This window comes from Sceloporus occidentalis, unplaced genomic scaffold, assembly GCF_023333645.1.
Source record: "Sceloporus occidentalis isolate IW3139 unplaced genomic scaffold, rSceOcc1.0.p SCAF_1, whole genome shotgun sequence".
NCBI lineage: Eukaryota > Metazoa > Chordata > Lepidosauria > Squamata > Phrynosomatidae > Sceloporus > Sceloporus occidentalis.
In genome coordinates, this window is record NW_028316981.1 from 89267000 (window position 1) to 89273102 (window position 6103).

Consider the following 6103-nt stretch of genomic DNA (forward strand, 5'->3'; position numbering starts at 1 on the left):
GCAGAAGGAGTCATAACAAGTCTAGAAGCTTTGAGAATGGAAAAACTGTATGTATGTAGCAAAATCCCCTTTCTGTCCCACAGCTATGTAAAGAGGTGGGAAAACAGATGTCTATTATGTTCTCACAGGAAAGCAGTTGATCTACTGGGAAGCTGTGCCAGGATGAATATTTCGTCATGGCCATTTTAGGCTGTGAACTATGAAGGTACACATGACAATACCCATGCTGACTACAAAATCAGCTTCATATTAGGCACTGCCTGAGAATTTATTTAATACTTGGTTACCTTCAGCCCCATTGGATGCTAGGTATGCCAGCAGCTTTTAAACCAAGCAAGCTACTGTTTCATCTCACTACTTCAGGATAAGGTTCCCCATTACTCAGTGAGATCAATCCCTGCTCCTGCCTCAATTAAGCTTGCTTGAATTCAACAATATGTTTTAGTTGCTAGGTGAGTCATTTTACAGAGTTGGAAATCCTGCATTGTTGGTGACTGATAGCAGAACTACAAATGGCATCTCAAGAGCAAGTACTAAAAGTCTAGTGGGTGGTAGCATTCCTTTCCTGAGTGCTTTCACTACAGCACTATTATCCCCAACAGACATTAGTGCTTATGACACTTTCACACTGCACATGGATTCTTTATCATTCTGCTTCCATGAAAGTCAGATTCTCAGGAAAATTTAAGAAAGAAAAGGCTACTATAACAGGATCATTATTTTATTCTTGGAAGCCTCTTTTCTTCTTGACAGTCATTAGGATAAAAAAGGATGAGCCATTAGTCTGAATCCCTCCCCAACTGTTCCAGTTATCCTTTGATTCTTTTGGTTTAGATCCTAATTTCCCCCCCATGAATTGAACAGAATGGTATGTTCCCCACCTTTCCCCTACAACCCATTGAATCCCATTATTATATGCCCCCACTATCCTCCCACCTCTAAAGTGGTGTGAGATATTGTTCTGAGGACAGTAGGAACACTTTGGAATCCAAGACAGTTTCACATAGTAAAAATCCTTAAACTACTAGATTTGGGTGGGGGGAGTACAATAGGGAGAATAATTTAGACCTCTGCCAGTCGGACTGAAGTATTCTGGAAATTGGTTACATGACATTGGACATTTTGGATAGAGTCCTTTTAGTGCCTCCTACCTTGCAACATTTCAGAGATGGAAACTGGGATGTGTGTGGCCCAGCAATAGCTGTGTATGGTCAATAGGGTACAGCCAGGCCACAAGGGGCAAAAGATATTAATGAGGAAGAACGCATGAAACTACTTAGGGAGCTGGGTGTGTTTAGCCTGGAGAAGAGAAGGTTAAGAGGTGATATGATAGCCCTGTTTAAATATTTGGATGTCATATTGAGGAGGGAGCAAGCTTGTTTTCTGCTGCTCCAGAGACTAGGACTCGGAACAATGGATGCAAGCTACAGCAAAAGAGATTCCACCTCAACATTAGGAAGAACTTCCTGACAGTAAGGGCTGTTCGACAATGGAACAAACTCCCTCGGAGTGTAGTGGAGTCTCCTTCTTTGGAGGTCTTTAAGCAGAGGCTGGATGGTCATCTGTGGGAGTGCTTTGATTGAGATTTCCTGCATGGCAGGGGGTTGGACTGGATGACCCTTGGGGTCTCTTCCAACTCTACTATTCTATGATTCTATGATTTAAGCAGAGGCCTTGGAATTTATGTAAAGGTATTTCTCAGAAAATCAATTCATATGAGATGTGATGCTGGAGAAGAATTCTATGGATACCATGGATTGCTAAAAAGACAATTCATTGGGTACCAGAGCAAATGAAGGCTGAACTCTCCCTAGAAATCAAGCTGACTAAACAGAGGCTGTCATACTTTGGACATATCATGAAAAGACATGACTCACTAGAAATTACAATAATGCTTGGGATGGTAGAAGGCAGTAGGAAAAGAGGAGGGCCACATTCCAGATGGATAGACTCAATCAAGGAAGCTGCAGCCCTGAGTCTGCAGGACCTGAGCAAGGCTGTTGATGACAGGATGACTTGAAGGCCTCTCACTTGTAGGGTCACCATAAGCTACAGTTGCCTTTAAGAACAACAATCCCTCAGTTAACAAAGTAGATATATTTCTACTTCAACATGTTTCAACAAACTTTACCCAAAATTTATCCAGTAATAAGCACATCTGAAATGAAACAACTAGATCAGGTAAGCTTTGCATATGTATAAAAACATTCTGAACTTTTTAAAGCCATTTCTTAAATCCATCCAGGGATTTTTTTTTTCTTTTACCAGCATGCATGTTTCTTATGATTTCAACTTTGGTAACTAAACTTAGGGATCTACGATTTGTTATGTTTTTTAATATGCTGGGAGTAGCTGATGTGCGAGGTTTATCTGCTTTCACCTTTTCTCTCATTCTTGCTGTTCACGTATGCTAGGTAAAAGCAAACCCAGTCTGAACGAATCTTGCTAAGAAAACATTATGATAGGGCCACTTTAGAGTCATAATAGGTCAGAAATTACTTGAAGGGAACACAGCAACAGAGAGTGGACCAAACTTGTTTTCTGTTACTGAAAGAACAGATGGTGGGGGTGGGGGCTAAAGGGTCCCCACCAACTGTCAGCATTATTTCAAATGCTGGAGAAATGACCTTTTGCAAGAGGCTTGGATAATCTTTGGACCATGTGCACCAGTGTATACCAGTACTAACTGAGGAGGAATCTAGGTCTTGGGTGGATTAAGAAAATTTTATTTAAAAATATATAGTGCATTCACACACACACACACACACACACAATAGCAATTCAGACAGATACAGCATACAGAACTAACCAAAAAGGAAATATGGAAACAAGATAGTGGAGTTTTTAGGGGCTTGCAGTGGGGTTACAATTACCTGTCCGATAAGTAGACCACAAAAAGCTGGAGTAGCTCAAACTGGGAAGTCTGAGGATGGCACAGAGCATACAAAGAGTGTGGGAGTGTATGTTGACTGTGTGATCAAAGGTTAAGTTTTGGAACCATATTTATACCTTAAAACTAGCCCCAAGCAGTGGGCTACCTAGTCATGTAACAAAGACTGAATGTCTTTTCCCAGCAATCAACAATGGGATTCCAGACTGGTTGATGACTTTAATTTTATTGACAAAAATAGTGAATGGATTGGGATGTCCCTGAGATGGATGGACAGGGAGGTTTGGGTGGAACACAACAGGGGGTAGGCAGAGAGATTGGCTTACTGGTTTGAGTGTGATGAGATCTTTTGTTTCATGTTGTGAGAGGAAATGCAGATTACCTGGAGGAAGGAAGGAGCACTTAATGCATACATTTAGATTTAATGGTCTTGTTCACCTGGATGTCAACATGCCTTGGGACACGTTCCTTTTTTCCTGAGAACCTGAATGGTCATCAATCTCTCAAAAACATGCTATATCCAGATGTGAGATATGAAAATATGAGGACCCCAAAATATAGTGAGGGGTATGCAGGGGGGTTTAACTCAAGAATTCTGTTACTCAAGAATGCAAGGACTGGAACCAATGAAGGAGAATTGAAGGGAAGTAGATTTCAATCAAATTCTAGGAGAAACAATGAGAGCTCTTCAGCAGTGGAACAGAAGGCAGTGGGTTAGTGCTTGGGTAATTTAACAGAAATGCTTAAGCAGACACTGGATAGCCATTTTTCAGGATGTTGTAACTGCATCTTGTACTGTACAGTCTGCATGGAGTGGGGGCTGGGATAGATTATCTCTAGAGATAAATCCAGCTGCATGATTTTTAATGTTTAAAGTGCATTTGTGCAGTCTTTTGGTTTAATCTCTTTTTAGCGTTTATTATGTTTTTATGATGGGGGAGGGATGGGGATCTTGAAACTTTTAATGCTTTTATCTTTTCATTGTATCATGTTTTACTGCTGTAATCTGCTTGGATTCCTCAAGATTAAGCAAAATATTAATAATAATAATAATAATAATAATAATAATAATAATAATAAAAAGTTTGTGCACCAGCTGTGCCTGTTCCTTGAGAAGTCAGACCTGGCCATGGTGACACATGCTATAGTTACATCCTGGCTGAATTACAGTGATGTGCTCTATATGTGGCTGCCTTTGAAGTGTGTTTGAAACTTCAACTGGTGCAAGGAGCTGCATTCAGACTGCTAACTGGAGCTGGCTACAACTGGTGCAAGGAGCTGCATTCAGACTGCTAACTGGAGCTGGCTACAGAGAATGCACAACTCCCTTGTTGCAACAGCTCCACAATTCAAAGTGTTGTTTATGAGCTTTAAAGCTCTACACGACTCAGGTCCTGGTTATTTGAAGAACCATATTCTCCCTTAAAAACCAGCCCATGCTCTGAGATCTGCTGGGGAGGTCCTTCTCTCTAGCTCACCGCACTCACAGGACCATCTGGTAGAAGCACAGGAGAGGGCCTTCTCAGTGGCTGACCCCAGGCTCTGGAAATCTCTTCCAGATAAATAGAAGATTTTTCTGTTTCAACGGGCATTTGATGATTGAGTATACTGATTGATTGTATAAGGCTTGTCTCACCTAAGCAATGTGCTGGATCTTGTTAACTCTTGTGCTGGTGTGTGTGTGTTTAATGGTGTATGTTTTTTTATTATTATTATTTATCTTTTTTGTATTTTGAGATTTTTTAAATATGTGCTTTAAATCTGTTATAAGCCTCTTTGAGTCCCAAACTGGAAAAAAGCCAGATAGAAATAGTTATTTAATTGTTGTTGTTGTTGTTATTTCAGAAATCTCATTTAACATGTTCATATTGCTCAATCACTGGCACTCTGACTTTCAGTGAATTAAGTTTAACCTGTTAATGCATTGAGTATCTAGCAAAATAGGCACTTTGGAGAGAACAGTCCCTCTCCTGAGAAAAGCCATTTGTTCCCTTAGTACGTATGCTCTGTCTGGGCATCAGTAGTGTGTTTCTTTTTAAATCAAATTTAAATCAATTGGAAGATGCAGTTTTTAATATATGCATAATTCTCTGTCTTAATTGTAAAAATTCTGTATGTTTAAATGTAATTAGCCAATGAAATGTGATGAAGGAGCTTCTTTGTATAACTGACTATAAAATTAGGCCATCTTGTCTTGTTCTGGGCCTCAGTTTTGGAACATTGAAATCCACTGAGGACATTGTTCTTTGCCTGTTTTAAGAATAAACTTTGGCATTTTCAACCTTCTGGGTCCTCTGCCAAATTCCTGGTTTTGTCAACAGACCTGTGGCTTTGTGAGAGAAGGTCCCAGGTTCCCAGGGTTCCCGTGGTTTTATTATTAAATTGAGAGTTATCTATAACAATGTCCCTGCGCAAACACCATTGAATTACAAATTCCTTTATCTACTCCATCCCTTCTCTTCAGTTATATGAAATAGGATGCAAACCATAAAAACAACTATCACATTTCCACACTAGTCTTGACTCATCTCATAATTTAGGGCTGGCTTTTGTTTGTTCATCATTGTACGTCAGTCTTATGTCCAAATCTTGTGAGAAAATGGTTCAAGATGTGCATATGATGATGCTGTGGCTTGTGACAAGTTTAGAATCCAAACCTCATCCTGTTTCAACTCCACCAAAAGAAAACATACAATTATATCACAGAATTGTCTTAAATATTATAAAGCTGGTAGGATTTGATCTTTGCTCTTCTTACATCCTCCAGCTACTAATTTTTTAATGGTTTTATTCTTATTCAATAAAATGTATTGTGTAAAAGCAGATCTCGATTCATAAGATCCTGTTTCCATTCAGAGATGGATTTTCCCCTGGTACTATTTTGTAAACGAAGAGCTGTAAATGGTATGGGTCTTTCTATTTTACTGTTTGTTTTGTTATTTCTAAATTAAAGAACTGAATTTTAATATAAATTTTCTCACATCCCCCTGCTCTCCAAGAACAAGACTAAAAGTATGGTGGGTAAAAACAGAAAATCTGGAGAGTGGGGGTAGAAATCCATTTAAAAATGGGACATTTTGTAGTAACCATATATTTTGGATGGGGTTGTTACCGCAGCAAGTCTGAGATGCATTATGAACTTAGTTGCATGCCTGGAAGGACTAGAAAGGTGAGGACTCACTGCAAATAGCTACACTAGACAGGGAGATTTCA